General features: G+C 44.9%; 1 pseudogene; it reads left to right on the top strand.

Moving 5' to 3' along the window:
- Positions 1–3,715: 3,715 nt before the first annotated feature.
- On the top strand, positions 3,716–5,875 carry LOC138986812 (testis-specific Y-encoded protein 1-like; annotated as a pseudogene).
- The last annotated feature ends 15,727 nt before the right edge of the window (positions 5,876–21,602 follow it).

Below are 21,602 nucleotides of genomic sequence, written 5' to 3'. Positions count from 1 at the left end.
GGTTCTGAACCTAACCATGGCTTCGGGAATAGATCCCCAACACGCTGCCGCTACCTCTTCCAAGACAGCAGCAGGACCAAAGCTCTCTTAGGAAAATGACTTGGGAAACTAAAGGTTGCTCATCCTCCTCCTGCCCTGAGGGCCTCGAGCTGCAGACACTACCCAGCTCCACGATGACAAGCATGGAGGTGGAATCAGAGGTGGTGACGGAGACCAGCTTACCTGAAGATGACTTCCACCCACACTGGTTCAGCTCACAATGGCCTTAGGTCCTCAAACACCTGATTTCACTGATCTCCTATCCTCTCAGTCACCCGTGTCCACCTCATCCTGAGAGCAAGAAGCAAAATGCTCCAAAAGCAAGCAGACGGTATGTTAAAGTGTGTATTTAGGAAGCCAAGCGATAAACTGAAAACTGGAGAGCCAACCCCGCCATGTGAGTGTGATTGTCCTCTTTTCTCCAAATCTGAGCAAACATTTCAAGGGCTGGACCAGTGGACAATTGAAGTGCCGAGCTGGTGCTCGGGTCAAAGAGCCCTTCTAAGGACACTGACCACCATCCCAAAGTCCTATTTCTGTCCCTTTCTCAGCCCACCACATCCTGCCACCTCAAGAAAGGGACCCCATGTCCAGTGCCAAGTGGCAGCAGACCCTAGTTCACTGGATTATTGAGTCCACAGAGTGGTTCCACAGCCTCTTTCTGGAGCACGTGGCCCTGGCTGGCTCCTCACCTGCTTCAGCCTTCACTCCAGCCACTCGTTCAGATAACTCATTTTATGGCAGCAAATAGAAATGGTGGTCCGTGGGGGTGAACCAGGGACTAGCTGAAGGTCACCTTGTGGGAAAATGGGGGGCCCAAAGTTGGAATTTAATGTTTGTGCAGCTGCGCCTCACAACTTGTCCCTGCTGAACCCTGATGGGAGAGAATTGGTGACTCAGCAGTGTCCGGAAATCACGTGGCCCAACCAATCCCAGCTCCTGTTTCCTCCTGGAACAAAGCTCATGAGATCTTGGGATCGCCAGTGGGTCTCCCAAGGAGTCCAGAAGGGGCTTATTTAAAGAGGCAGGGAGGGCAGGGAGAGAGGGGGTCTTGTTGCCTATTGGGGGTAAGGCTTGGTGGGGGGTGGCGTGGTGGTGGGATGATGGCTTGGGGGTAGGGAGTGGGGTTGGGATAAGGTGGGGTGGGGGGTGGGGTGGAGGTGGGGTATGGGGTCAGGGTAGGGGAGTCAGGTGAGGTTTGGTAGAGGTGTCGGGTGGGGATGGGGGTTAGGGTGTGGGCTGGGGGTGGGGTGGGGAAATTGGGAAGAGGTTCTTGTAACTGGATGTCCAAATGGCACTTGAGGGCACAGGTAGACAGGTGCACCCAGAAATCTACACAGATAGGAAGAACAGGGGCCTCACTCAGAATGTTGTGGGCCCTAGGAGGTGGTAGGCTAGCAACAGGGACACAACATTGACAAGGAATGACCTAGATAGGTGCACACTAAGAAAGCGGTTCTCCCAAGTCAGCTGAGCCCAGAGGTCCTTGTTTTCTGGTACCGTGAAGGAATGCACAAGAAGTGGATCAGGCCAACGTGACTGGTACTGTGAAGCTGTCCAAGGTGATGGGAGAATGCAGAACACAGGGGAATGTCACTCAGCAGTCCAGGGTGAGTGCTTCCAACTCTACTGGATGCTCTTCAGGTAGGTCCCTGTCATGAGGAAATGCCAAGATTTTGTAAGCTTTGAGGATAAGTCACAGAGTTAGTGTAACCTGACATGGCTGGTGCTTCTGCATATGTCCAAGTTTACTCACAGGGATGTTAGTGTGTACACACGCATGTGTGTGCACACGCATGTGTGTGCACAAGTGCGAGCAGAAGCACCTTCAAGTACGCTTATGGTTATGAGCTGTCAGAACTGACCTAGCCAGATGATGGAAGTTGGGTAGTGAAAACATGAAAGTCATAGGGAAAGGTACATAGACTCTGGCCAGCAGAAGCACTGAAGCCTGGGCATCGATCCCCGTTATCTCACAGAGCGAGCAAGTTCTACATGGAATCACAGTGGTGCACACAGGATGCCTGGCAGAAAGGAGTGGCAGGAAGAAAGTGGCTGGGGGTGCCCAGTGAGAGTGCAGAGGTTCCAAGACACAGAACAGGCTGCAATCCCAGACACAGAAGCTGCAATGGTTGACCCCACAGCCCCTTAAACACCTGACTACAAGGGGCTCTCTGTCCTTCTCAAGTGCCGGGCATACTTTCCCTGACCTTGCCATGAGCATGAGCAATCCTTGCTTTTTTGGTGTGTGGTTTCAGTGATGGACAAGCACTGCAGCATAAGCACCTGCTACCTGCAGAGTCTTCCAATTTGAACCATCAATCTTTGTGCTCATTGCAGAACACATATATTGGGTATCAGGACTATTGGATGGGTGGCTTAGCTTTACACTCTTGCTGCTCTTGGCTCCACAGGCTTGGGCAACCAGGCAGGAAGGGATGTATTCTCACATGGAGAACAGAACCTCTTTGAAAGGGCCTCAATAGGGTAAATGGGCAGACGTGCATGTCTCTGGCACTGGTGGGTCGTGGAACTTAATGGGGAGTTGTCCTTAGCGTCTCCCTGGCAGGCATTTGAATAAGGCTCAGGGAGTTCCCTCATGCCAGCAGAGCATGCCCTGTTTCTCCCTCTGTGCAAAGTGCAGCCAAGCTTCCTCAGGCCTGTGCACCGTTCACGTCTGTCCAGCGAGGGAGGGAGGGTCACCCGTCCTCGTTTGCACTTCAGAAGTGACCGCCCACTGATGGCTTTCAAGTTTGAGAAAGCACTCTCTGAACGTGTGGACTAAAAATGTTTGATCTCCCATTGGTTCAACTCACTCAGGACGAGAAGAGCTTGCCTTCATGCCAAGGATAATCCTCTCTTCTGAGTGCAGGTGTCCAGAAAATGGCAGACAGCAAAGCACCACTTAGAGACAGAGACACATAGACACCAGCCCCTGGTACACACAGAGAAGGATTTCCCAAACAGCTGTATGCCAGAAGCAGAGATAAGAGACAGAGCAAGCTCAGTACCCTAAGGCTCTGGTGTCCCTGAACAGTGGAGATCAACTTTAGCAAACGATGGGAATTTTCCCTACTCCCCTAGCATCCAGACAGCAACAGGCTCTCTGTCCCATGGAGAAAAGTATCCAGCCACTTGGCATACCTGCATATGCTTTAAATACTTCAGGGAGAGCTCCCAGTTAGTTATTGACGGTCCCGTGGGACACAGGAGGGTCCTGTTCGGATTGTGGAGTGGGAACCAGTGGTTGGAATTTCCAGACCAAGTCAATGACAGCATCTGGGATTTGTGGCAGAGGCAAAACCTGCTATCTCCCTGGAGCAGAATGTGGCCACATGGGGGCGCTGGAGTCCAGGAACTGCGGAAGATGCCCTCTGGTCTAGGGGAGTGTCCATAAGGGTGCTGTCCACTACCCTCTCAGCCAATTGTCTAGATTTCGGCCAGTAGCCTGCGCATGGCTCATAGCCTAGGGCCCCACCTGTTCAGGTGATCCTGGAAGATATGTTCACCCTGTCCTGGGCTGTCTGTCTCCCCTTTCTTCAGCCTCAGGTCACCCCCACACACATCAGCCCCTGCCTCCCGACCATCCCACACACTCCCCGCCCCCAAAGAGCTAGTGGGCCCCACAGGTTTACTACAACCTGGGCTGCCATTGGACACCGCTTGCTGTGCTATTATGTCCTGTCCCTTAGCATCTGCCACAGCTCGGGGTCAAGGCCAGGGCCTAAAGGAGCGTGAGAGGAGGTCAGAGGAAGGCAGGAGTGTCCCAGGACCTTGGACCTTCTTAGTTGTCAGCTCGGGTGCTCAGAGGGCAGGGGCCCTGCGGCCTGCTGTCATGATGCTGTCCATGGCTGGGACCTTGCAGCCACCAGTTGTCATGCCAGGCGAAGAGGCCACCCACTTCAGGGTGGAGGCAATGGAGGACAGCGAGGCCCTGGTGGACAGAGATGTGTCGGGGATCAGGTGGGAATTGCAGCTGCTGGTGGAAGACATCATGGAGGAGGTGGAGGTTGTGGGCGGATGAGGAGTGGGAACAGGGGTCCTCCCAGGAACTGGAAGAGTAGACGGTGGAGGAGCAGGGCCAGGAGAGGCCTGGAGGCCGGAGTGAGCATCAGGCACTAGATGCACTGCAGGCACTGGCTGCCCTGCAGGTGGAACTGAGCTCTGAACTTGAGAAAAACTGTAGGGCCTACATTCGGTTCATACGCAAGAACCATCAGAGGAGGAAGCGTCACTTGGCTCAGAGAAGCACCATCATCCAGGGCATCCCTCGTTTCTGGGCCAAAGCTGTATCCTATCTGCTGCTCCTTGGGGTCTGCTGCTCAGGAGGAGGAGGAGAGGCAGAGGCAGGAACAAGAGGAGGGTTGGGGAGGAGGGCACAGGAAGGGCGCCAGAGATCCCTGAAGGAAGTGTGGTTCTGGGCAATTGGAAGGCTGCAAAGGCACAACTGAGTACAGCCCAGGGAGGGTTACAATGGTAAGTGTCATAGCCATGACTTTAAGTGTCTCCTTCAGTCCTGCATCTGAGGAAGAGCAGCACCCAAGGCCTCCAAGTCAAGAATGACCAGAGAGAGTACACCAGAGCAGCCTTGGCAGACAGTTACTGTCGTAAATATGGATGATCCTGGGATATAGCTGAGACATAGGACACACACACACACACACACACACACAGACACACACACAAACACCTTTGCTTTCAGACACGGTTTGTCACAACTGCAAGTCTGACCATGTAAGCAGTGACATGCCACTATCCAGCATACACAGGTATGGAGGAGAACAGTAGAGATCAGAAACAGTGCCTGCTTGGGGAATGCAGATCACCTCAGATGAAGAACACCACAAGGAACCCAGAGCCATGAGCATGTCTGATGTTATGACAGGGCCTGAGGACATCAGTGTTGGCTGGGCAAGCAGAAGTGCCCAGCATCCTTGCAGATGCCTGTTTCAGTGTCCTTCTTCCATTCCAGACAAGGACTGATGCTCCTGGCTCTTCTTCACCCGACATGTGATCTGAATGGCTCCTTGACCTAAAGCAGATTATGAACCACCTTCAAGTTTGGCATGATTAGTGACCAAAATAACAACTTTCTCAGATACATGATTGAGTTGAAGTTCAGTGAAGGAGACTGAGGACAGCTGGGTATGTGACCTGATGGGGAGTGGGAGGATCATGTTATCCATGTTTCTGTGCTGTGAGACTTTGGAGAGTCATCGTGGAAGCTGTTAGTGCCTGCCTGGGAGGCAAGCTAAAGCCCCTAGAAGCTTGCACCTTTTCTCTCCTCCCTATCCTGGCAGGTGCAGCTGCGGAGCCATCCATAGTCCTGCTGCAAGCTGATCTTTTCCTTTCAGGATAACCCCTTCTTCTTGAACATGGTGATCATTAAGGAGTATTACCTTGACATCACTGGTAAAATGTGGCTCCTGGGGTGATGAGTGTGGGTGTGCAAGGGTGTGAATGATCCACCCCAGTCTCCCCTGTCTGTCTGAAGGGTATAGGGAACATCATTCCACGCCAGTCCAGTGGTTCTAGGACTTTAAATAGGGAGCACCAAGCAGCAGGCTGGACACCAGGAGCCTTAAACTTCTCAACAGGTTGTCAGGCTTCAACTGCCCAGAATCGACAGGATTGCTTAGGTGGAGTTGCTTTGGGTCTGCACACAGTTGGTGATTGATGTTGGAGTTCTTGCCTGCTCTGAACAGGAGGGTTCGGAGCCTGGTCAGCCCCAGGCTGACCTTGCTAGTGTGGCCAGCAAATCATCAGCAAAGACGTGTGGGACAATCCCCTGAAGTACTACCCCAGGGAGGAAGGTTATTCCATAGGAGGTAACTGACAGAAACACATGTGATGAGGGGGGTCTGGAAGTGGGTTGTGAAGGGACAGCCATGTAGTATCGGAGACACTGTCCTTTCCCAAATGGGGATGCTCAGGCTCATGCAAGAGTAGGCCTTATTATGAAGAGATGTGTGATTGTGACTTTGGAGTGGGGTGCTTTGGCATGAACACCAGTGAGATTATAAGGAGACACACCAAGTTTTTAAGATAATATATTTAAGTTCAGCTTGGACTGAAAGAACCAGCAATAATATAAAATAGGAGAGCCGTGGACTTCTACATTCTACAAGCAGGAAGCAGGCTAGGCATACTGTTTCACTGTAACCATCTACTACCCACCTTTCATGCAATGGAATCATGTCAGAGGGCAGAATTAAAAAATCAGAGATTGAAGCTTAGGAAGTTTCCAGGCCTTGAATCTTAATCCAAGAAATGTCAACAAGAACGTGTGGGATTTCAGAACTGATACTATTGACTCCCATCTCCCGTCCCGTTTCTGTAACAGGAGTGTCTATGTAGGTGATCTATGCTGACCCACCACTGTATGCTGGCTGTGAAAGTGAGCAGATTAACTCATCTCTTTTGTTCACGGACCCTCAGGTCTAGAGGAACTACACTAATTTGAACTGCTGTGTTGGAGAAGACTCGAGAGTCTCTTGGATTGGAAGATCAAACCAGTCAATACTAAAGTAAATCAGTCCTGCATATTCATTGGAAGGACTGATGCTGAAGCTGAAGCTCCAATACTTTGGCTATCTGATGCAAATAACTGACTCATTGGAAAAGACCTTGATGCGGGAAATATTGAAGGCAGGAGGAGAAGGGGACGACAGAGGATGAGATTGTTGGATGGCATCACCAACTCAATGGACTTGACTTTGAGCAAGCTTCTGGAGTTGATGATGGACAGGGAAGCCTGGCATGCTGCACCCCATGGGGTCACAAAGAGTAGGACACAACTGAGCGACTGAATACTTGAGATACTACACAACTGGACAGTGATCCGTATCTGGACCTGACTTAGATGACAAGGTCCTGAACTTAAAGTTAGTGCTATAATGGATAAAAACTTTCAAAGCACTGGCAGGAAAACACTTTGGACATACAGTATGTAAACAACTTTTAGCCATGTGTATACTACGTGGTTTTAGATTATGTCCACAAATCCTTTCCTTCAAGGGTGGATCTTCACATGTGGGCTCGACTTAGTGGCTCACTTCTTATGTTAGAATATTGTAGAAATGAAAATGAAGTGTCTGAGACTAGGTCAAAAAAGGCACTGCAGCCTCATTTCTCATTCTCTTGGGTCACTCACTCTAGAAGCCAGCTTAGTCGTATCTTGAGAATGCTCAGGTAGCCCAGTAGAGAGGCCCACGTGAAAGAACTGAAGCTTTCTTCAAACACCCAGCAAGGAAACTGGTTTAAACAACTATGTGAGTAAGCCATCTTGGAAGGAAATCCACCAGCCCATGTCAAGGCTTCAGATGATGGCAATCTCATGAAAATCTGAGGCAGAACACTCAGCTGAATTACTCCTGAATCCCCCATTTTCAGCAGCAGTATGAGATGATATTGTTTTAAGCTGTTAGTTTGGGGTAATTTAGTTATGCAGCAGTAGTTCATTAATGCATTGCCAATGTCTTTATCCAGGGGCACCTGTCCATTTAGTCCAATCTAAGGCAGAATCTGCTATGTCAGTTTAGAAAATACACCCCACACTTGATCTGACCACTCTCAGTATCAGATCAAATTCCTCATCACTCACCTCAATATCTTATCAGCCTTGCCTAGCCTCAGCAATGATCCTCTCAGTTTAACCAGAACTCACCTCACCCTCACCCTCACCCTCATCCACCCTCACCCTCACCCTCACCCTTATGGTCCACCACCACCCTCATGCTCACCCTCACCCTTATGGTCCTCTTAACAAGTTTCCATCCACTGACACTCACCCTATTTTTGTTGTTGTTCATTGCTTTTCAGTCTCCCAGTCTCTCTTTGCAACCCCATGGACCCACCCTATTCCTTAGTTATAAATTCCAGCTGTGTCCCTGTTGGAGTCAGACTTAAGCTCAATCTCTCTCCCCTATTATAAGACCCCGCTGTAGTACTCTTACCTTGAATAAAGTTGTTCTTAGCACCTTTAGTAAGTGTTATGAATACTTTTTTAACATTTACAAGTTTGGTTACTAGGAATTATTCTCAAAGGAATATTTTTATACCTATACATTTTATACTGTATTCATTTGGGGGAACAGACTTCTAGAATTAAAACAGTTCACGTTTCTACCATACAACAGAAAATATCTTTATATATCTTTAAAAAAAATGCATGTAGTGATATGAAAAGAATGTATATATAGACATGTCAGTGTATATACACACATACCCCCAGAGTTCCAAGGAAAACTGAATTCTCAGTAAACTATAAATTAAAACATTCAGGCTGTAAATAATGAAATCTTTGGAATTACCTTGCCAAAAATCATAGAGAATGAAATTTTAATTAAAAAAATGTATACAAAAAATATTTGGGATTCAGACAAAATTGCTATTTAAATAAAAGTATGTAAAATCCTAAACCCTTTATAAAAAAAATAAATACTCAGTACCATGCATTAACCTATAATGGAAAATAACCTAAAAAAATAATAGATATGTATCTGCATAACTAAATCACTCTGATATACATCTGAAACACAACATTGCAAATCAAATATATTTCCATAACGATTTGTAAAGATGGCCTTTAAAATACAAGGTTATAACCAAATCCTAAAGAAAGTAGAAGGTATATATGAATTGAAACAAAAATAGAAAACAACAAAAATAAAACTTGTTGGGATAATAAAACAAGCACTGCTTCTTGGAAAACATAAATCAGAAACATTGATATAACATTGGAAAATCTAATAAGGGGAAGAGGAATTTAATTCCAATACTAGGAGTAGAAATGGAATGAGACTTCAAGAGGATAATATTCAACCCTGATTGGAATTACTTTTGTTTCAGGAAAGATCCAGTCAAGCAAAAACCTGGGGAAAGAAAGGGAGGAAGGAAGGAAAGACATAGGATGAGAGACAGGGGAAGAAAGGAAGGGAGAAAGAAATGTAAATGGCTCAACAGATGTTTTAATCTATCCAATAAAACAATTATCTTTAAATTATAAAAACAGAAATAGAAATTTATTGATATACTCATTGCCTTTGATGGTACTAAGAATAAGAAAACCCATTTACACATCATTGTTTAGAAGTCCTGGCCAACACTAAAAGATTATTTTAAAAAGTTAAAAATATCCCATGTTATTTGTAAAAAGACAGATAGAAGGAATAATTTTGAATAAAGATTTTATTTCTATAAATAGTAATTTTACTTACAATTTTTAAGACATTAATAAAATAATACAATTTATCTGAAATAACAAAATAGACAAGGGGATTCACAAAGGGCAATGACAAAATAATAATCTTGACAGATATTAAATATATTTGTAAACAAAACAAAGTGACATTGCCTTAAAAAATCAATAGAAAAACAGAGAAAGCTCCTGAAAGAATTCAACTCACTGTTAACTATTGTCAGGAGTCTTGCTAGGCATTACTGATAAAATGGAGGCATGGCCCCAGACCCCTCTCCTCATTCCACAGGCACGGTCCCAGGATGAAGGAGTTAGGCCTTGTAATTCTGACTTGTCTTTTCCTCTCCTTGGCTGAATTGACTGAAAAGGAATATTAACGTGCTTATTGTTTTTGAGAGAAGCATGAAAAGGCACAAAGCCTTCTGCAGCCATGCTCAGAGAATAATTCATAAAGTTAATCACTGACATATGTTCAAGGACTTTTACAAAAAAGTGTTCCAGGGTGAGCACAGAAGCCGCAGCTTGAGACCATGAGAGGGATTGCTATCTGAAGCCTATTTGTGAGGAAAGTGTTTATGGCAAAGGAGTTTGCTGAATTTAGGGCTTAGGAATATTTAAAATAGAAGCTATAAGATCTAAGGGCTACTGTAATGTTAGCATATTCTACTATAGCTTATAGAAATTAGGGACTTTAGAGATATTATTAGCTAGAAGCCCTTTCTAAGAAATAGTGAGCTTAGGATACTGGGAGCAAACAGGACTTAGACAGATAAGAAATAAACTGAGGAATGTGGTATTCAGCCCAGGCATTTGCATGAGTTACAGTGTATTCACAAGGACACATGGGAAAAAGTATATAGAATCGCTGAGGCAGAAACTCCTTTTGAGGGGCAACAATGATTTATGGAGACAACACATCTGGGTCAGGAGTATTTGAAAATATCAAACCTCTGACCTAATGCTTTTGTAAAAGTATAAAAGAGAATCATAAGCTTGAAATAAACAGGCAGTCCAAGAAAACTGAGAGGCTGCCTCAGTTTCTCACTGACACCGCTCACCCCTTCAGGTTGAATTCCTGGCTGCTGGGAGCTGGACTCTGGCAAGTGGTGCCCAGAGCAGGGGACACTAAAGGGTAGGTAATTTGAAATTGTAACGTGAGGCAGTTAGGATTGTACCTGTCAGTGGCCGGCACCCCTCTGCAGTTTAGGCAGGGTGATGAGGGTACAGAATGAACAAGAATATTCTCTAGAATATAAGAATAGACACATACTTATTGAAATATTACTTCACATGTTAGCCCATAGAGGCATTAAAGAAAGCACAGGAAGACTGTTTAAATTTCTATGTTTGTTTTATACTTTGCGTGGGCCAGAAAAGTTTCCTGTAGATGCTTTTGCTCTGTGGAATATGATTAGAAATGCCCTGGACCCATGTCATGAGGCTGTTAGACAGCCTATGGGAGAGGCTATAGCAGTGGATTGTGGGTCTCCACCTTTTGCTCAGATCATATTTTCTGCCATTGATGAAGAAAAGGAGGGAGACTGTGCTCTACCTCCTGAGAAAGGAACGGGCTTACAGGACGCTGCAGCAAGATACCCTGGCGAGCCCCCTCCCCCCTCTACTCAAACCTGTAAAAGCTTATCCACCACTTTCTTATTTAAAGCGATCGCCCCGCCGCTGCCTCCATTTGCACCTCCCAGGGCCCAGGAGTTCCCCACTTTGCTCCCAAAGCCTCCCAGAGCGTTATCTAAGGCTGAGGAAGAAATAGAGTTTTTTGAACAAAGGAGCTTTTAAAGCAGAGGCACACACAATATGCAAAGTGTGCTCTTGGAGAAAACTCCCTCAGGAGGGCCTCACCCAGGCTAGGAGAGAAGCAGAAAGACGAGGGGACTTGGCAACAATATTAATCCCTGACATGCTGGTTACTCCGACTCCAACGGGAGTGGCTGGTCCCCTACCTGAGGGCATTGTAGGACTTGTGCTGGGGCTGGGGCATAACTCGCTTACTCTTCAAGGAATTTCGGTGGTGCCTGGTGTAGTAGATTCTGATTATATTGGGAAAACTACAGTTTTGATCTCGCCGCCTACCAAAACTTTGTAAATTGATAAAGGTCAAAGAGTAACACAGCTTTTGCTTTTACTTTATTATCAGAGAGGAAAAAACTTGACTTCTCAAGCTAGGGGCCACGGAGCATTTGGATCTAATGATCTAGCCTTTTGGGTGCAGGAAATTACAGCTTCAAGGCCTTTGAAAGATCTTTTAATTCAAGGGAATAAAATGTCAGGGCTGTTAGATCCTGGAGCAGATGTCTCTTGCATTGCTGGAAAAGATTGGCCCTTGTCTTGGCCAACACGCTTGACCCATGCCGGCCTGGTAGGAATAGGGTCAGTGCCCTCGGTTGCTAAGAGCTCACAAATTTTAACCTGGTCAGATGAGAAGGGGGCACACGGCACCTTGTCCATATGTGATTCCTTCAGTACCTTTTTCTTTATGGGGAAGTGATATATTATCTCAGATGGGAATGGTTTTATATAGCCCAGATAAAATGGTTACTAATCAAATGCTGCAAGTGAGGTATACTCCTGATAAGGGGCTTTGGTGAAGATCAGCAGAAAATTGTTTCTCCATTAGAGGCGGTTCCTAACAAAAATCTGGAAGGTCTAGGATATTCAAATTTATCCTACAGTCTGTTGCTCTTGCAGCTGACCCTATTATCTGGAAATCTGATGATCTGGTATTGGTGGAACAATGGCCCTTAACAGCTAAAAAGCTACAGGCAGCTGAGGATTTAGTTGTGGAACAACTGGCAGCCGGCCATATAGAGCCCTCTAATAGCCCCTGGAATACTTTTATTTTTGTTATTAAGAAGAAATCAGGAAAATGGAGATTTATTACAAGATTTGAGAGCTATAAATGCAACTATGGAAGACAATGGGGCCCTTCCCCAGTGGCTATGCCTTTTCAGTATAATGTGGTAGTTATAGATCTACAGGATTGGTTTTTGTTTTTTTGTTTGTTTGTCTGTTTGTTTTTGTTTTTTGTTTTTACCATTCCCCTGGCTGATCACGATTTTAAACAGTTTGCCTTCAGTCTCCCTTCAGCTAATTTTAAACAGCCCTATAGAAGGTTTCAATTGAAGATTTTGCCTTAGGGAATGAAAAAATAGCCCCACCTTGTGTCAGAAATTTGTAGACCAAGCTGTGCAAAATGTTAGAGGAAAGTATAAAAATCTATATTTGATATATTATATGGATGATATCTTGACAGGTCATTAGGACAGAACCTTGTTACAACAAATTTTATCTGAATTGATTGAGGCCTTGGAAAACTGGGGTTTAAAGATAGCTCCAGATAAGATACAAGTAAATCCTCCTTTTTCTTATTTAGGAGGGTATTAAATATCCATACCATGGGTCATTCCCCTTTGCAGCTGTGGAGAGATCATTTACTAACTTTAAATGATTTCTTGAAATTATTCAGATCAGATCGGTCGCTCAGTTGTGTCCGACTCTTCACGACCCCATGAATTATAGCACGCCAGGCCTCCCTGTCCATCACCAACTACCGGAGTTCACTGAGACTCACGTCCATCCAGTCAGTGATGCCATCCAGCCATCTCATCCTCTGTCGTCTCCTTCTCCTCCTGCCCCCAATCCCTCTCAGCATCAGAGTCTTTTCCAATCAGTCAACTCTTCGCATGAGGTGGCCAAAGTACTAAAGTTTCAGCTTTAGCATTATTCCTTCCAAAGAAATCCCAGGGCTGACTAGGAGATATTAATTGGATATGCCCACATTTAAAACTGACTACTGCAGATTTGAAGCCTTTGTTTGATTACTTAAAAAGCGATCTTAATCCCAGTTCTAAGAGAAAGTTGACTAGTGAGGCAGAGTCAGCTCTTGTTAAAGTGTATGAGGCTTTAAATGATCAGTTAACTAGGATTAATATTACCAGAGGATGAGATATAATTATGGTCACCACAGAGAATACACCTACAGGATGCTTGTGGCAAGAAGGCCCATTGGAATGGCCCATCTACCAATGACCCCAAGAAAAATAGTTTTATCTTATCCCAGCTCGGTGGCACAATTAATTATAAAAGAAAAGAAAAGGGTGGAAAATTATAAAAGAAAAAGAAGTGTGGAACTTTTTGGAAAAGAAGTAGCAAACATAGTGATTCCATTCAATAAGGATCAACTGCAATTTCTTTTACAAAATAGTGATGATTGGCAACTTGCCCTGATAGATTTCAGGGGTCAAATTTTGTTTCATTTGCCCTCAGGCCCCCTGTTGCATTTTTTGAAAACTCATCCAGTGATTTTTCTGAAGAAATTTTCTATTCAACCTTTGGAAGGGGCAATTTTAGTTTTCACAGATGGTTCCTCTAATAGTAAAGCAGTCACAATTATTAATATCCCATGTTCAGGTAACTGAATAGACATCTGCCCAGAAGGCTGAGTTATGAGCAGTTATTTGGGCTTTTCAACATTTAAGAGACCACACCTTCAATCTTCTGACTGACTCCCGATATATTGTAGGGTTGTTTCCTCATATTGAGACTGCTAATATTCTGAAAAATAAAATTACCATTTTTTCCTTGTTATCTGATTTACAGGAATAGGTTAAACATAGAGATAAACATATTTTGTGAGACATATTAGAGCCTATTCCAGTTTGCTCAGCCCTTTACATGAAGGAAATGCTTTGGCAGATACATTAACTAAAGTAATTGCTTTAAACTTACATGAAAAGATTGACAAGGCCAAAAATTCTCACAAAATTCACCATCAAAATGCAGCTGGTTTAATGTATGAATTTCATATCCCTAAGGAAACAGCTAGACAAATAGTTATGTCCAAATTGCCCAATATTTGAATCGTCTCCACCATTAGAAGAAAAATCCCCTAGGCTTTAGGCCTAATGCTCTCTGGCAAATGGATGTAACTCATATCTTTGCCTTTGGAAAACTGTCCTTTGTGCATGTTACCATGGATACCTTTTCTCATGTTATTATAGCCTCTGCCAGATCAGGTGAAGCAGCAAGAGATGTAATTCAGCACCTGTTTCAGTGCTTTTCCCAAATAAGACTCCCTGAGCAGATAAAAACAGATAATGTCCCGGCTTATACTTCTGCTGCTTTTAAGAGATTTTGTCAACAATTTTCCATAGTTCATTCAAAAAGAATACTTTATAATCCCCAAGGTCAAACCATACTGGAAAGGGTGCACCAGACTTTAAAAAAATCAGATAGCTAAATTAAGATGGAGAAAATTTAAGTATTTCTCTCCACATCATGTTCTACGTCATGCTTTGTTTGTAAGAATCATTTAAATTTAGACACACAGGGGCAAAATACAATGATGAAACACTGGATTCCTAAAGGGGCTACGACTCAGCCCCTGGTGGGCTGCTGTCTATGGGGTCACAAAGAGCTGGACATGACTGAGCAACTTTACTTTCACTTTTCACTTTCATGCATTGAAGAAGGAAATGGCAACCCACTCCAATATTCTTGCCTGGAAAATCCATGGACGGAGGAGCCTGGTGGGCTGCAGTCCATGGGGTCGCTAAGAGTCGCACATGACTGAGAGACTTCATTTTCACTATTTGTTTTCATGCATTGTAGAAGGAAATGGTAACTCACTCCAGTGTTTTTGCCTGGAAAATCCCAGGGATGGGGAAGCCTGGTGGGCTGCCATCTCTGGGGTCACACAGAGTCGGACACGACTGATGAGACTTAGCAGCAGTGCAGCAAGGAGACTCAACTCCAGGAACCCACAGAGGCAGCCAAGTGTGCTGATGTTCAGGAATCAATACTTAGAGGGTACCCCACAGGTCTGTGAAAGAGCCCTTGGAGACCACAAGAAAAAAGATTTCCACAAGTATAATCACAGATTAGATAGTTGGATATTGTTAGGTAGGTAGAATAGTGAAAAGGAGTCCAAAATGGCGGTGGCTAAAAGACAAGGAAGGTTAAAGGAAGGTCCGAGGACCAGAGTAAAGACTTCAGGCAGCTGAGCCCAATTTGCATAGGGCAGGCCCAGGTGGAGGGGAAAAAACATATAAAAGGAAGAGCCAAAGCGCTTTCTCACTGACTGTCTCTCTCTCTCCCTCCCTCCCTTCCCCCCACCTCTTTCTCTCTCTCTCTCTCCCCCTCCCTCCCTCCCTCCCCCACACGCTCCTCCACTCTCTTCTCTTTGAGTCTTGGATTCTCCTGCTATCTTCTAAATACAATGGAGCTGTAATACTGATTTGCCTAAGAGCTGTAGCACAGTTTGTCCAAGATCCGAGAGCTGTGACGTGCAGAGGGCTTTAATGTCTGTCGCTCCAAATCTTTGTTGTGATGAGACAAAAAACTGAGGAACATACACTAGTGTGACATCTGCGGTGCTGTGACTCAGATTTAACCGGGCTGAAACAACCTCTGCGCAGAAGAGGCCAAGCACAGCAGGAGCCCAGCTCAGCGAAGCTCCCTCGCTAGAAGTGGAAGGCAAAGAAACTCAGTGCAGGGGAAGGCCCATAGTGCTGGAAACTGGGACCATGAAAAATGAACTCAGCAGAAAGCTCATGCGGCCTAATCTCAGATTCCAGAAGACTTCTGGTTAAGGTAAGAGGTCCTCACTCCTATGGCTGGAGGGACCTTTACAATCTCTCATTTCTTATTTCCTCAAACCTGCCACAAACAGGTGGACAGCAGAAGGCACAATTGAGGGACTCTGGAGAGGCTACTCCTCAGCATGTCCCAAAGGTGCTATCTGCTGAGCCCCAGTAGCTGTTACACAAGCTGGTGGAGTTCTTCTGTCCTTTCTTTTCTCTGTGCCAAGGATCAGACCAATGAAACTGTGAGCACCAGTCAGATATTTAGCAAATTTTCTGGTGGGCTATGAAGGGGATTCCTTGGCACGTTTTCCACACTGCTTTTTCCTCCTGTCCTTCAGCTCTCTCCCAGGACTTAAGCCCGGCCAAAACTAATGAAACTCAGGCTCTGATATCTCATTGCAAAAATTCATTGGGAGACAAAGCAATAAGAGGTGGATTTGTTAGGATCCAGAGAGAAGCCACTCTTCAGGGTGTGAATCATTGCTGAGGGCAAGGGCTGGGGCCATGGTATTAGACCTGGCTAGGTTTTGTGAGGGGATGGAATTCATATGCTGATGAGTGAGAGGATAATCCCAGCCATTGGGGAACCACCCACTCCTCCCTCTTTTGACTGTGCCTTGGAGCTGTCCTGCCACCTGTGGGTGTGTCTGTTGGCTTATAGATTGGGGATTAAGGTTTACTTGAATCATCTTGGACCCAACTAATTTTAATTGGTTTGCATTATACCCTTGTGCTATGTTATTCGTTCAAAGGTTGTGCTCTGCCTCCTTCCCTCCTGTCTCATGCTCTTGGGACATGAGCAATGTCCCATGCTCTGGCACATTGGGTGGCACTCTGCCCTCGGGACCCAAGAGCCTCAAGGTTGAGCGCCAAGCCTACCCTCACGATGGTTCAAGATGACTGAAGCTGCCCACTCCAGCCAGCCCGCCTGTCACAGATAACCATAATGGGGCTGGTGTCAAGGGTGCACTGGATGTGGCATGTAGGTCCGAGAATTTCTTGGTTGACACAGGGGCTACCTACTCTCTTGATCTCCTACTCCAGAGGCTTCTCCTCCCAAACCTGTACCATTTTGGGTGCTACAGGAAAAGCAACTACTAAAAGATTCACCTGAGCACTTTTTTGTTGCTGGGATGGACAAAATTTCCCACCAGTCTCTGGTGGTCCCTGAGTGTCCTACTCCCTTATTAGGAAGAGATATACTCACTAAACTGGGGACCACCCTTATGGTGGGAAGTTTTTCAGCCCCTAGAGCTCTACAGTTCCTGGTTAATACTGAAGAACTCATTATACCTTCAATAGAGAGGAACCAAAAACTATGGGAAGACAAAATTAACCCCCAGGTGTGGGACCAGGAGATTCCTGGATGAGCCCACCAAGCTGAACCGGTCATCATTGTCCTCCGAGATCCCACTTGGTTTCCTAACCAGAAACAATATCCTCTCAAAAGAGAGGCTTGGGAGGGACTACAGCCTTCAATAAATAATTTCCTTGTTTGTGGGCTATTGTTCGCCATGTAACACACCAATCCTCTCAGTAAAGAAAAAAGACAGAACCTGGCAAATGGTTCAAGATCTCTGGACCATAAATGAAGCTGTAGTCCCCCTCCATCCCACAGTACCCAATCCCTATGTAATCTTGGGAGAAATCCCACCCAGTGCTAAGTGGTTTACAGTCTTGGATCTCAAAGATGCATTTTTTTTCATACCACTGGCTAAAGAATCCCAATACCTTTTTGCCTTTGAGTGGGAGGCCCCAGGAGAAAAACACCAACAGATGACTTGGACAGTATTACCTCAGGCGTTCAGAGATAGTCCCCACCTGTTTGGACAAGCCCTTAGCCAGGACCTCCTAGATCTAGACCTGGGAACTAATGGGAAAATATTACAATATGTAGATGACCTATTCATCTGCTTTCCAGATGAGAAAAGTGCCCAACAACATGCAATTCAGGTTCTAAACTTCTTGGCAGAAAGGGGATATAAAGTCTCCCGTGCTAAGGCACAGATGGTCGAGACAAAGGTTACTTACCTGGGAGTTCAGATTACACACGGGTCCAGGAGGCTGTCCTCTGATCGGGTACAAGGAATTCTCCAGTTGCCTTCCCCCATGACTCGAAAACAATTGCGAGCTTTCCTGGGGCTAACTGGTTATTGTAGAATCTGGATACTCCATTATGGTCTAATTGCCCAGCCTTTATATGAAAGCTTAAAGGGACGAGATGATTCAATCCCACTAATGTGGGGAACTCCTCAAAAGAAGGCAGAGGCTACACTAAAACAGGCCTTAACTCAGGCACCTGCCTTGAGGTTGCCAAACCCAGAAAAAGCATTCCAAATTTATGTCCATGAAAGAGAGGGAATAGCCTTGGGAGTGTTAACTCAAAGGTTGGGATCTGAGCCCAGCCTGCAGCTTACTTATCCAAGAGGCTCGATCCAACTACCTGAGGCTGGCCCTCCTGCCTTTGAAATCTTGCAGCTATTGCAATCATGATAGAAGATGCTTTAAGACTCTCCTTTGGGGGAAAACTAACTACTTTTACCAGCCACTAAGTAAAACAACCTCCAAATGGGAGAGGCCATTTATGGATGTCTGATCAAAGAATCCTCGGATATTAAGTAATGCTGATGGAAAACCCAAGCCTTATTATATACCCTTGTGAGGTTCTTAACGCAGCCACCCTCCTACCTATCCCCAGGGCTCTCTCCCCTTTCACTCTTGTCTAGAAACCTTGGACCACTGGGAAAAAGCCCTAGAGGGATTGTCAGAAGATCCTCTGACCAATCCTGAGAAAATCTGGTACACTGATGGAAGCAGCTTTGTCTTGGATGGAAAAAGAAGAGCAGGGTATGCAGTAGTCTCCAATTTTGAGACCATAGAGGCTAAGCCTCTCCCACCAGGTACTTCAGCCCAATTAGCTGAGTTCATAGCCCTGGCTCGAGCTTTAGAGCTGGGAAAAGGAAAAAGAATAGCCATCTACACTGACTCCAAGTATGCCTTTCTGGTGCTACATGTGCATGTGGCCATTTGGAAAGAATGGGGCCACTTGACCACCCGAGGGTCCCCAATACTAATTTAGGAGAAAAGGCCCTCCAAAGATTACTAGAAAGGTCCTTCAGAGGAACAGGCTTCCAAACAACTATAAGACAGTTGGTCTCCTCTTGTCCTAGTTGCCAATTAAACAACTCCCAAGGAGCTTGAAGACCCCAGCTGGCCCAGCCCCTCCAAAGATGTGGGGCCTACCCAGGATAGAACTGGCAGATGGACTTCACCCAGATGCCAGTTTCTCAAAGGTACAAATACCTATTAGTTATGATAGATACATTCACAGGATGGATTGAAGGCTTTCCCACCCAGACTGAGAAGGTTGAGAAGGTGGTAAAAAAAACTGTTCCATGAAATCATTCCAAGATTTGGTCTGCCCAGGTCATTACAAAGTGACAATGGGACATCATTTACTTCTAAGGTCACCCAAGAGGTCTTGAAAGCATTGGGCATTACTTATTATCTCCATTGTGCCTGGAGGCTTCAATCTTCAGAAAAGTAGAAAGAGCCAATCAATTCTTAAAATCAGCGATAAAAAAGATAACCCAACAGACCTCCCTGGGGTGGAAGGAGGTTTTACCAATAGCTTTCCTCCGCACTGGCATTGCCCCTAAAGAACAGGTTGGTCTTAGACCTTATGAGATGCTATATGGGAGACCTTTTGTTTATGTCAATGACCTCTTCCTAGATTCAGAGGTTCAGATCCTCCAGTCTTATACCATGGCCATTGGGCAATTCCAACAAGATATACGCTTGTGGGGTATGAACCAGGACCTAAAAGATTCTAAAGAGTCACCACTATATGCTCCAGGAATTCAAGTCCTAATTAAAGTCTGGAAAGATGGGTCCCCAAAGGCTCAACTCCAGCCCACATGGAAGGGCCCCTACACTGTGATACTTTCTACCCCCACAGCAGTCAAGGTACCAGGACATGACTCCTGGATTCACTACTCATGAGTCAAGCCATGGAAGAAAACAGAAGAGGACACTCAATACACCTGTGAGCCCCTGGGAGATCTCAGATACCTATTCAGGACTACCAATGAGTCCAATTCTAATGAACACCCCCAAAATCTGGTTTCTGGGGATAAATTTCTCAGGATAACTCTAAAGAGCTAACACAGCTTGACAGAGACTGTACTCCAAAACAGACAGGAGATAGATCTTCTGATCCCTGAACAAGGAGGGACTTGAGCCATCCTGGCGATGTGTATTTAAATTTGACCAATGTCCCTACTAGTCTTTGTTATGCTATATTGATGATGCTTATGATTATTCCATGTACTATCAATTGTCTAACCTGTTTTGTCTCTGCCCAGGTCAACAAGCTACAACATGCAGTGCCAATTCAGCAAAGATATAAAACTACAGCCAACCACGGAAAATATCACACATATTTGGACACTGCTTTAAGGACTCTGAGGATTGAGACTAGCAAGAGGGGGAGGCCCAATACCCCTCGCTGACACAGTTCAGCAGGAAGTAGCCAGGAAGACCTCGATGTCCCTATTCCCAAAGAATTGGGCCTCCCATCTCTTGAAGGGGAAATGTTAGGTAGGTAGAATAGGGAAAAGGAGTCCAAAATGGCGGTGGCTAAAAGACAAGGAAGGTCCAAGGACCAGAGTGAAGACTTCAGGCAGAAAAAACAGCACTCCTGGCTAAGCCCAATTTGCATAGGGCAGGCCAAGGTGGAGGAAAAAACATATAAAAGGAAGAGCCAAAGCGCTTTCTCACGGACGTGTGTGTGTTCTTTCTCTCTCTCTCTCTCTCACTCTCTCTCAGCAAACATTGTATATAATAATGAAAAACTGAAAGCTTTCCCTCCAAGATTGGGAACAACATAAGGATGTCTATTCCACACTTTGGCTCAATATTATACTGGCAGTTCTATAACCAGGGCAATCAGGTAAGAAAAGGGAGTTGCTGCTGTTGTTGTTTAAAAAACAAACAAACAAACAAACAAAAAACAGCATTCAGAATGGAAAGGAAAAAGTCAAAGTATATTGGAGATAACATACTTTTGTATATAAAAAATCCTGAAGAAACCACAAGTGTTACAACTAATAAAAAGCTTGTGGAATACAAGATGACTATTTAAAACAATCAATCACATTTCCATACAGTAGCAACAAATATTCTGAAAATGAAGTTAAGCAAACACTTCAATCTACACTAGCATTAAAAAGAATGCTTAGGAAGTCAGAAAGAGAAAGACAAATATCATATGGTGTCACTTACATGTGCACTCTAAAATATGACACAAATGAACTTATCTATGAAACAGAAACAGGCTCACAGACATAGAGAGCAAACTATGTGATTACCAATAGGGGAAGCGTGGGGAGGCATAGTTTGGGAGCTGGCGATTAGCAGATGCAAACTATAATACGATAAACAAGTACTGTATAGCATAAGGAACTATATTCATATCTTGTTTTAAACAATAAAGAAAAGGATTAAAAAAAAAAACGGGCATATGTGTGTATACATTTGAAGGAAAGGAAAGGTAAAGTGAAGGAAAGGAAACTGTTGGCAAGCACATACAGAAACTGGATCCTTGTGTATTATGGATAGATTTTAAAATGGTGCAACTGCTACAGAAAACAGTAACAATATAAAGGCTCCTAGAAAAATAAAAATAGAACTACCACGTGATTCAGCAATTCCACTTCTGGATATAAATTTAAAAACAGTTAACATGAGATATTGAGATATTTGCC

The sequence above is a fragment of the Bos mutus genome, unplaced genomic scaffold, assembly GCF_027580195.1.
Source record: "Bos mutus isolate GX-2022 unplaced genomic scaffold, NWIPB_WYAK_1.1 CTG172, whole genome shotgun sequence".
In the NCBI taxonomy this organism is placed as follows: Eukaryota; Metazoa; Chordata; class Mammalia; order Artiodactyla; family Bovidae; genus Bos; species Bos mutus.
Note: the sequence above shows the minus strand (reverse complement) of the source record. Positions and strands in the feature narration are given on the sequence as shown.